The sequence below is a fragment of the Drosophila willistoni genome, chromosome 3R (genome assembly GCF_018902025.1).
Source record: "Drosophila willistoni isolate 14030-0811.24 chromosome 3R, UCI_dwil_1.1, whole genome shotgun sequence".
In the NCBI taxonomy this organism is placed as follows: Eukaryota; Metazoa; Arthropoda; class Insecta; order Diptera; family Drosophilidae; genus Drosophila; species Drosophila willistoni.
The window spans coordinates 10,744,701-10,756,869 of NC_061086.1; the positions used below are offsets into that span (position 1 = coordinate 10,744,701).

Genomic DNA, 12,169 nt, shown 5'->3' on the forward strand with positions numbered 1-12,169 from the left:
GTCAGTGTAAGCTGCAACTGTAAAGTATTTTGCATGTAGCCAATGTTAACTGGGGCTATGGGACTATGGGTAAGGAGGCGGCGGTGGTGATGCAGCTGCAGATGGAAATGGAATTGCCACTGAGACGACACGAGCCGAGACTGACTCTGAACCATTGCAGAATGTGGGCCGAAGTTCTGGTCTGTGTCGGGTCGTGCTGTGTGGGTTGCAACACGAGTGACTGTGCGACCATGTCCTGCGCCTTGCAACTACAACTATGACTACAGCTACATAACCCTTCGCCTTTCGACCGACTTCGTGTGCTTGTTCATTATACACATGCCACATACCTACCTTCTACCTACATATAGATGCTTATATATACAAAAACCTATGTGTTGTATGTTGCTGCTGCTGCTGCTGTCGCTGCTGCTGCTGCTCTTGTGGGCGCTGCGCTTTCTTGTCCTGGTGGTAGCGTCATTGCAACAATCGCAGTTTGCACATTTACCAGCAGTCAGTTGTACGCGGCTGCTCCTTCAGTAAGGACGCACTGCAGTCCCCTTCAGACAGTCAGTCCAAGCCAGCCCACCCGACAGTCATTTAATTTACACAGTCAGTCAGTCAGTCAGTCAGACAGTCAGCAGCCAACTATTAAAGAACTTGTGCTGTGCAGTGCAACAAAAACAAAAATCACATAAAACAAGACTTGTAGAAGAACACATCCTTAATTAAGCAAGAACCAGAATCAGAGCAAAAGGAAACAAATGCACTTGTCTCAGCCCAGCTCAGCTGACATTTTAGCCGGCAAGATAAAGTTGGCGTTCTGTAAACTTTACAGCAGACATTACATAAATGCTAAGATTCTGCTAAGAAGGGCCCAAAGAGCCCTTGAGACATTGATAATTGAATAAAAATCGTTTTAATTTGCCCACGGTGCTATACATACATATATCCAATTGGCTAACATACATAAACGTATAAAGAAAAAATTTTGAAATTTCTTCAAGTGTTTCGCGATTGTGAGTGAAAAGAAAACATTTCGTATCCCAAGTTACAAAAACACTTTTTGTTCAATATATTTTTTTTTTGTTATTTTTTTCTGCTCATATGCTGGTGCTCTGTGAACAATATTAAGATACTTATCAAGAAACGGCAAAACTAATTCATATTAACTTGTTGTTGCGGTGCATTCTCCTGCCTGTGCAGCGCTCGAGAGTTCATTTTGATTAAAGTCAACAAGTTGCCGCAACGTTACACAGTGCAGTAAAAGCAAAAGCAGGTGAGTTTCATTAAAAAAAATAAAAAAACAAAACAAGAGAAACAATGCGTCATTTTATTTTCATTATTTTTGTAATATGGTACAACTTTGCTATATTAGTTTCAATGGGTTTTAATTCAAATGTGATAAAAAATGAGGAAAAAATATGGTATGGGGATTTTGTAGTAACTTCATTTTAAAAAAATATCTCAAGTCTTTATTAAAGTTATTAAAATGGGAGAATATTTTTAAAAATTAAACTGCTCCTGGAATTATTAGCTATTTAATTATTATTCAATTTCAAATTTAGATTTTAATTTATAAACAGTTGAAACTAATTGTTTTTTAAAATAATAACTTAACAATATAATAATAATATATATAATAATAAGTTATCCTATAAATTTAATAAACAACTGTTATTTTCGGTTTCCAAGATCTAATTACGTTAATTTGATTACACGACATTAATAACTAATAAATCTAATTATTATTTCAAATGGATTAAATTAATTATCTTTATTTTATTTGTTTGTCGTTTAAATTGGTTAAAAATGTTGCTTTTGAGTTTTCAAATAATGAAAAATTCACATCTTGGTGTTTATATGAAATTACACAAGGACAATTAAAAAATTAATTAATATAATATTAATTAATTAATATATTAAAATAATTATAAACAAATATTCAACGATAGGCTTTGATTTTTACAATTTGAAATATTTCATTACATTTTTCAAATTATAAACTTGTGAAAATATGAATTGACAAAAATAGAATATGAAAAATGTATGTATGAAAAGAGGATTAAAAAGACAATAATATATTTAGATTAAAAGTTTTAACAAATAGTTAGTTAGTTAAATATAATTTTTTAATTTTCTTTAGTTAAAAATATTTCTTTAAGGCATTGAAATATTAAATTCAAATTACAATCAGAAGTATTAGAATAAAAAGAAGATTGAAAACATAATGGTATAATAAATTAAATAAATATTTGAGGATAGGATTTCTTAAAAAATTTCTTAATAAATTTAATAAAAACTTACAATATTTAGCTTCAATGTGTTTTGTTGGACGGTCCCAATTCGAAGACATTGAGATCTGAAATCAAGTAGCAGCCCTAACATAATGCTTATAATTTAAAATTTTAAGAATTTATTTAGATTATAACCTTTATAAAAAGAAAATGATATTAAATCGAAATCATCAATACAAAGTTTTTTAGATTCAAAATTGCAAATTCTACTTTGTTCTTATCGCTTGTTGATTTTGATTCTTTTGGTCCCAAAAAAGTATGCTATACTTTTTATTCCCATGCTTAGCAATTAAATCGAGCAACTGAATAATTCACCATTTTACCAAATTAAGCTTGATTCACGTTCTTTATTGCCATTGAATGGGTGTATAAGTTTCTATTTATTTTTTTTTTTACTAATTTATTGTAAGTTATTTACAATTTTGCTTTACAAAAGATATCCAGCCAGCCACACACAAACACCTAAAAAGGTAACAAATAAATGGGCTCAATTGCTCTCTGGGGTATAGTTTGTATTTGTGTACCATTTAAAATCAATATTGCCTTGCAGCAATTCTTACAATAGCAAAATTTCAAGGGTTAAAATGCAAATATGGAAAGCAAACTAAATAAATATATTTAGTAATGTCTCAATTTGAGTTTACTTTTTAAAAAGAAAATATCAGGGATGGAAAAATGAAAAGCTGTGAATGTAATTGCAATTAGTTTTATCGTAACTCACAGTTAAATAATCAAAACATTTTTACAAGCTCTTCCCCTACTCTTTTTAATGCAAAACTTTTTAATCCGACGCCTTGGTTTGTTTACACGAATTGCAACACCCCAGAAAGAATAACACCAACAACCGAACTGAACTGAACTGAACTGAATGGAGCATAACTGCACAGAGTTGCACAGAGGACGAAGGACCAACAAGGACAATAAAAAAAAAATTTGCATATTTACACAAGACAATTTACACACTACACAGAGTTGAGCCTCCCCAACGGCTGAGGCTTGAGTTTTCAGCCTGCAAGCCAAGCAGACTGGCAGATAGACAGACAGTCAGTCTGTCAGTCAGTCAGCCAGCCTGTCTATATGTGTGGCCTGACATTGTGAGTAAGTGGGTGAGGTTTCGGGCTCAGAATACCCTTTAAAAAAAAGGAAGCATAATTATTATGTTCAAAAGTTTTAGTTCTATGAAAGGGAAACAAGCAAAAAAATAAATTTGATAGACTTAAGGATTTTGTAAATTAAAGTTAAATGTATCATTCGATTTGCTACTTCCTTTTAAACATATTTTAATACAGTTTAGTTCAAAAGTCAAATAATTGTCATAATAACTCGAAATGTTATAAAAAATCCAGAGTATCAAAAAGTTCGGTGTCGAGGAGCATAGAAATTTTTCACTGTTTTTGTAAATTGTGTGTAAACCAAACTGCTGCTTTTGCTACTGTTGCTGTTTGTGGGGAAAGCGTTACAAAAGTCCAACAAGTTAGCAGACGATGGGTGAGACAAGGGTTAACAAGGACACAAGGACACAAGTGAAAGAGTGACGAGATGGAGCTGATGACAATAGCTGCGGTTGCCGGCTCGAATTGGGCATATACGAAGAGGAAAGATATAGGAATGGTGTTCATGCACTGACTAACTGTCAGGGAGTGTCATAAAATACGGAAGTAATTCGATTTCGTTGGCATGTTGATGACGTGACGCCCTGTGACACTGTTTGTATCCACAGTCTTGTAACAGGCAGTCAAATGAGCAAGACCCCCAATGAAAGAACAACAACAACGAAATACCAAATGAAGAAAACACACATTAAAAACAACTTAATATACAATATATATGTATGTATATCCCCCTCCAAGCTCTGTTTCTAATTCAATGTATTTCTGCTCTGTCGCTATATTTCCGGTAAAATCAGTGTAATTTAATAACTTATTTATGACAAGAATATTAAACAAACATAACATAACCAATAGTCACATAGATGGCAACACATTGTACAAATTATACAACCATAACTAACTACATTTATTTGACCAAAGGGTCGTGGCATTGTGCGGGGTTCGGGATTTTAGGTGTGAATTTTACAAATTTCATTTTCATGCACTCGCATTACTCGGTTTTATGTTTTTACATTTAATTGTCGTTCCATTTGTCATTAACAGATTGTTTATGTGTCTATTGCGTGTGTGTGTGTGTGTGTGTGTGTGTGTAAGTGGGTATAAGTGAGTTACGTTGGTGTAATTTGTGGAGTGCACATTAGATAAACAGCTCTAACAAATTAAATAAAATGCACTGACTGGCCAAATATTATAATTATAATTAACGACATTTAGACCAAGTGGAAAGAGGAAATACAAACATTTAGTTAACAAATTGATAACAATATAAACACATAAATTTAAACTGGGCTCCAAAAATTAAGATTTTCTTTAAGCTATAATCGTGTTAAATGTATTCATATTAATCAAAACTGGTTTTTAGCCGGCTTGAGGTCAATATTTCTTACATATTTATAAGTTATTTAATCATAGGCATCATATTCATATTATTCGTATTATTGATATAACATTAACAACAATGAATCCTTTATAAGTAGTCTGTTTGGCTTCTACTCGAAGCCTACTCTCCTTAAATATAAATTTTTAAAGCTATAACTCTCTAAATTTCGACAAATTTTGAAAGCACAACGTCAGATTAGAGTAAAATTTCTAAAATATGTATTACCCTAATACAAACTTACTTATTCATTCTTTTTAAATACATATATGATAACTCAATTAATCCACTACAAAATACATCTTAAATAATTATAATGTTCGATGTGTTCTTTACATTTAAATACATTTTTGTATATTTATACCCTTGCAAAAAGGGTATATTAATTTTGGTCAGAAGTGTGCAACGCATAGAAGGAAGCATCTCCGACCATATAAAGTATATATATTCTTGATCAGCATGACGAGACGAGTTCATATAGCCATGTCCGTCCGTCCGTCCGTCCGTCCGTCCGTCCGTCCGTCCGTCCGTCCGTCCGTCCGTCCGTCCGTCCGTCCGTCTGTCCGTCTGTCCGTCCGTCTGGATCAACGCAAACTCCTCCTAGACCGTTAGAGCTACAGAGTTGAAATTTTGCATGAAGGCTTGTATATACTGCAGGCGTTGTATATCTCGGACTCAGCCGGATCGGACCACTATATCGTATAGCTCCCATACAAATGGCAAAGTCACGAACAGTGACTTCTCTCAATATCTTCGTTATTTTCTGAGCTATTGTCGTGAAATTTAATATTGGTGAGTTAATTATACATATAAACGACTATGCCAAATTTGATCAAGATCGGGTGACTATATCATATAGCTCCCATAGGAACGATCGGTCGAAAACATAGACTTTTGTCAATAACTTCGTTATTTTTAAAGTGATTGCTTTCAAATTAAATATTTGTTAGTTTTATATATCTATTAATGTCTGTGCCGAATTTGATAAAGATCGGGTAATTATATCATATAGCTCCCATAGGAACGATCTGTGGAAAACAGTGACTTTGATCAATATCGTCGTTATTTGCTATGCTAAGATTGTAGGCCGTTCTTTCGGAAACAGCTTTTTTAGATAACACGTTTTTCCACTTTAATGGCTATAGGTAAGGAAAGAGTTACCAAAAAAATTGCAAGGGTATACAAACTTTGACGCGGTCGAAGTTAGCCCCGGCCCTCTGTTTTTTTTGTTTTTTGTATTTTTATTCACAATTATCAAGCCAACCACAAATGGCTTAATGAATTTCTATGCAACTCTACCAAATGCAATTTTACAATAAAAAAAAAAAACATTCTATGCCGATAGCAAAAGGCTAGAAAGGACGAAACATTGCAGCTGCCAATTAAGCAAGACAAGAAATGTCTTCATAATTGCTTCAATTTAAAAATGCATGAAAAGTATTTGCCGAAATACTCAAAAATGCTCAAAGTAATAAAATGTTTTAGACAGACAAGAGGAGGATAAATGTACTAGAAATGGGCAAATGGCAGAGTCAAATAGAGAGATGGAGATAGAGGGATAAAGAGAATGAGAGATAAAATTGTAAATTGCTTAAAATGCTTGAACTTGGCTACAATTTCGATTACCTAATGTCCATAAGGACTTTTATTAGGCCTGTGGTTATGCAACATGGACATTTTTCTACATCAATATTTAATTTCATTACAAGCCAAAAAAGCCAAAAGAGCATCAACAATGGCAAAATGCATTTGCGAGGGACATTCATTAAGTAGTGTATAAGTCAAAAACAACTCTGTTTTATATTTAAACTATTTCGTTTTCTTCGATGGATAATGCAGTTATAATAACCATCAAATAACCAATACGGATTTCCTCATATTCTTCTAAAAATGAGAAGAACATACCTATAGATTATTTTTCAATAGATCTTCTATCAAAACAAAGATTTGATTTGAAGTGGTTTAGTTTCCCAAAAGATTCTAAGATTTCATTCCCATTTACCTTAACATCAATAGTAGAAAAGGTAATACGGCAAGTCAGGACAAGGAAGTCCTTAGACTTTGTCATTTGTTTTTTGTGTTTTAAAACTTTTTTTGTTACTTTTGAAATGACCCACGTAAGTTTTTAAGACATCTTTCACATGTAAAATGCCAATGTCTCTCAAACGCATAAGTAATATTGTGGCATTTTATAAATTATAGAAAAACCTCAAAGACTATTAGGGTGACTGATTGTGGCCTGAGCCATGGCCATGGTCGATTATGTGAAGTTTCCCCAAAAACCTGTAAATAACATTCTTCTAACTGTAAATGTGTGTGTGTGTGCTTGCTCCATTTACACCTAGACTGTTTAAAATCCAGCTTTATCCAATTTAAACCTTTTTTAAGCTCTAGGCCCGAGCTGAACGTTGTCGTTGTTGTTGTATGCTTGTCGTCCATGTGGCTTGGCTTTAAATTGCAGGATTCAGTCGAGTTGCTCGTTCACATGCTTGCATTTTATGTTTCGCTTTAAGATTGTTCCAGCCAACTGGCTAAAGCTGACTCGTGGCTCTCGTCCTTGTTAGCTGTGTGTGTGTGTGGTCGTTTGTCCTTTTTGGTGCCTGTTTAAAATGATAACGTTGAAAACGCAACCCGTTCACACAAGACAAATGTGCTCTATTGAGGCGTGAAAATATTCCACTATAAACACTCACACACACACATTCTCAACACCTCCAGTGTGTCTGTGTGTGTATGTGTGTACCTTTGCTAGAAGCCAGAATTCTTGCTTAAATTGTGTGTGTAATTTGCCGTGTCAAAGTGTGGGCGTTTTGCTTATTTATGGCCTTGGCCGCACAAAACTTCCACTTATATATGCATATATAAGGGGAAATGTCCGTCGGTTACTAAAGTGACACTGATTCCGTTATTACATTTGACAATTGCTCGAGTGGCCAGTGAACTTAACGTCAGCATCTCCCCCAGACAGCCGACAATGCGCCAGGCGCCAGCTTAAAAACGCATTTTACAAGTAACAAAAATGCGGATTACGATGTGAAAAACAAAAGGTCATAGAGATAGAAAAAAAGAAGAATGAAGAAGTGCATATTGAAAGACTTCGTAATGCCCTATAGAAATGGCCCAAAAATTTCGCCGTGGCCAAGGGCCAAGGCATTTTTTTTTTGCTCTTTAATGCTTTGAAATAATCTGCAAAACATAAAATTTATACTCACAGTAAAGCCAGCCACAAGACAATGAAGTTCTGTTCTCTTAAAATTTATGGGACTTACATTTACAATTGAACTTGCAGCAGCTAAATACAACTAGCCATTAAAGAAATATATATATTTTCACCGATATACTCTCTCTCTCTCTCTGTCTCTCTCTCTCTGTCAGACATCATTTGGACAAGGTCTTTATTGAGAAATCGGTGTAAATGTTGATTTCTCATTTTTGATAAATGCAATATCTTTCGTTAGCCATTGTTATCTTAATTGAGGTTGGCATTGTTAAACGAATGACCACCAGGCGAAGCAAAAATGAAAAGGAAAATAAATTTGCATTGGTTTTGATTTAGTGGAATACTAAATGGGTTACATTTTCATAAAATTTGAAGTCTTAGTACCTACATAAATTGTATTTACATACAAACTTACATATTTGGTAATAAAAATGCATATAAAACTGAAACTTAAAAGTATTTGCACATTTATTTCGAATAAAACAATTTTAAAGTCAATATTTAGTATCTATTTTGAAGAATAGATTTTTAACTATGGGCCTTAGTCGACTTGAGGTCAATAAATCTTACTAATTTATAAGATTTTTTATCAATGGCAGAACAAAAGGTGAGCAGGTTGTCTCTTGAAGAATCTTTTTTGTTATGCGATTTAGTCTATTTTAAGATGGCGCGAAAGAAGTCATCCGATGTTGTTTGGCTCTAATTTTTTTTTTTATACAAAACTTTGATTCTGTTTTTAAATTATGTTTATTTAAACATTAAGAAATTTATTGGCCAAATAAACATAATTTTTTTTTATTTAGACAAAAATTAGAGCCAAACAACATCGGATGACTTCTTTTGGCCCGGATGACTTCTTTTGCGCCACCTTGTATAAACAAAAATTATATGGGTAATTTCTAATCCACACTTATACGACTTATTAAAAGTTTTAGCCATTTAAAATCTAATCATTGTTTTGTAAGTTTTTAAAATGTTCGTACAAGTTTTTCTATTGATATCACATAATTCACAAGTTGTTCTAAAAATGCTTGTTATACTCTTGCAGAGGGTATTATAAAATTGGTCAGATGTTTGTAACGCACAGAAGGAGACGTTTCCGACCCCATAAAGTATATATATTCTTGATCAGCATGAGAAGCTGAGTTGATATAGCCATGTCCGTCTGTCCGTCTCTCCGTCCGTCTGTGCGTATGCGTTTTACTCAGCCGTCTTAAGAGCTATCGGTCTGAAATTTTGTTTCGGGGTTTTTTATTACCCGGGAAAAATAAAGTATGAAATTCATAAGGATCGGACCACTATATCATATAGCTCTAGAAGAACTAGAAGAAACATTTTCATAAAAATCGGAGTATGCTATGAAATTTACATATGTGATAATATTGGATATAAAACCCCAGATCCCAAAATTTGAATGTGATCGGATAAATATAACACACACAGACGCAACGCTACATGAACTGTATGTGTATGCGTGCTTTGCTTTGGGAATAAGGGAAGAAGAAGAACAAATTGTAAAATAGAGAGTAAAATTGTTTTGTTTGTATATTGATGAATTGAGTTGCAGAAAACAAATTTTGAACATGTACAATTATTATTACCAAGGACTGCAAGGGTATATAAACTTCGGCATAGCCGATGTTAGCTTCTTTGATTTTTTTTATAATAACAGTGTTTAAGTCTTCACAATCTTAAGCCCTAAAGTATATTAATAAATTGTAGTTTTCTGTTGCTAAAAAAAATGGACTTAAGTATTAAGGAATCAAGGAATATATTTTGATAAAACCCCATGTGGATCTCAGTCAGTTCTAATTCCATATTAGTCTAAAAGGTCTTTTTTGTCAAAAAAGGAATGTTTCTTACTACGTTCGAAAAAGATCACTTGCCATCAAAGGCTAAAAAGTTGTACCAAATATTTACAATTCAAAGGTTTCTTGGCTGTGGGGAAAAAAGGGATAAATTCTCAAAAATTCTCAAATTTCTCAAAATAATCCAAAAACAATAAATAAAACTGGATCAGCGGATTGCAAGATATGCCCAAATATTTCCAAAACTCTGTAAAACATAAGTTTTGCCTCTGAAAGGATATTTTCTAACAAATTTGAAATATATATAAAAATCGAACAATAAATCCATGTAAATAAATGTTGACACTTTATTAAAAGCCCGTTTTGTTGCTCACAATTTATAGTTATTTAATTTAATTTAATATATTAGAGTTTATGAAATATATATATTTATTTCAAGTTTCTAACGCATAAATAAAATGATGACAAATATTAATTACCCATATTAATGGGAAGAACTTTATTTCGATTTATTTTTTGTAATATTTCAAAATAAATGAAATTTGCATTTAGATTTCGTATTTGCTTAACAATGAACTATGAATATTGTAAATACTCTATGTAAATAGGGTAAGTGGCATGAAAATTGGCAAACTATGCAGACATAGTAACACCGCCCACACCCATTTTTAAAGTTGCCTGCCAACCGGAGAAGAAAAATAGTGAAAAAACAAAAAAAAGGGCAAAAAATATATATATATAGAAAACTCGGAAAAACTCGGCAGTAAATGGCAGCCAGTAAGTAAATGCAAAATGTGCTGTGTTGCAACAACAGCAGCAGCAGCAACATACACAGACAGTGAAACAGAAACGAGAACGGCGACCCAATTTCAGCCAAAAGTAAAATCGCAGCTTTCATTAACCGCAATGCCAGACGATGTCGCCGTTACCGTAGTTGCCATCGTCGCCAATGAATCAGGATGCTGTAGAATGGGGAAGCGAATGAAGGTACGGGTAAGGATGTAGGGACTGGTTGGAGAGATGGCAAATACACCAAACTGTCGCGACTGTCAGCGCGCGGGTCTGTTGAAATTGCAACAAAAACAACAGGAGCAGCAGCAGCTACAACATGACTAGTTGCAACAACTGGGTAACGTTGCCTGATTGCTGGGTAGATGTCAATACCCAGACTCCGCCAATTGGCTCATTTACGGTGTTGCATCATTTTTGGTTTGAGTTTTTGGGCATGGGCCGGAAGCTTCCTTTCGTGTAGTTGGGGTTTTGTTTGCCCGAATTTATTTATATAGCATAGCCTGATGATTTGTTGTTCTTCATGCTGCTTGTTGTAAAAGTTTCTAGTAATGGAGCCAGCAAGGCGGTAAGAACGAAGCAACGAAACAGAAACAGAAAGAGAAAGAGAAATCCAAAAACAGAAACAGAAAACAGAGACTGAGCTTACCTTTGTAGAGTTAAGTTTTTGACTAGAACTTTGAGGAAACGCCCCCAGGAGGGCCAGTTGAAACTTTTGTGCCAACACGGAAATTAAATGCCATCGATGGCTGGCTGGCTAGCTTTGGCAAATTGGCTCAAGGAATGGACTACAAAAACAAACTCAAGTAAAGGATCAACCCAAAACAAGAAGAAAGGATATCCTACGGTCAAGTGTTTGTCATTTGCAATTAAATTTTTCCCATTGGCCAAAAACATCTTTTTCGCTGTGCCCAAGCGACGATGTCTTTTCAATTAACAAGACTCAAAAGACCAAAAGAGCAAAGATTCTCATAATTTGCTCATGTATACGAAAAATTTGGTAGCGCCTAAAAGCAGGTTGCATTTTTTATCAGACAAAATTTAATGCAATTATCCTTTGTACAACAGATCCAAAGCAATGTATTTGTGAGCAAACATTTATAAATAGCAAAAGGCAAAAATGTTAGCTTTTTACTTTTAATATGACCAATAGAGACCATCGAAGACCGGCAACGATTAAAGGAATTGGGGAAGGGGAGAGGGAATCAGCAGCCAGCAGTCCTCCTACTCCAACTGTCCTTAGTCGCATATCCTATTTATCGTGTGCGTTTGCTTGTGTAATCGTGCCTAGAAGCCACTGCCGGCGGCATATGCTAATATGCCCCGGACTGTTACTAGCTGCTCGGTACACTATAAAAATACTCCCTAGATATGAGCTCCTTTTTCAGAAGGCGAAACCCTACCCTCAATTTGTTTCTCTCAGTGTAATTTGGTTCTGCACGACAAGCAGCTACCTAAATATGTATTCCAAATGCGATTTGCATATAACGTTTTGTGGAACAGGCTAGCCATGACTGTTGGCCATGCCATGCTTTGGTATGCCTTTTAGCCAAAGTCCTGTTACGTTGGATATCTAGTTGCTTTTCGTT

The 12,169-nt window shown here is 34.3% G+C and overlaps 1 protein-coding gene across 1 annotated transcript in view; it reads left to right on the forward strand.

Annotated features, from left to right (window-relative positions):
- Window positions 1-1,171: 1,171 nt before the first annotated feature.
- LOC6651205 (sex determination protein fruitless) overlaps window positions 1,172-12,169 on the forward strand; it is a 150,967-nt gene continuing 139,969 nt past the window's right edge. Inside the window, exon 1 of the mRNA XM_023179990.2 lies at window positions 1,172-1,258. The gene's annotated coding sequence lies outside the window, so the exon portion shown is untranslated. The remainder of the gene's footprint in view (window positions 1,259-12,169) is intronic.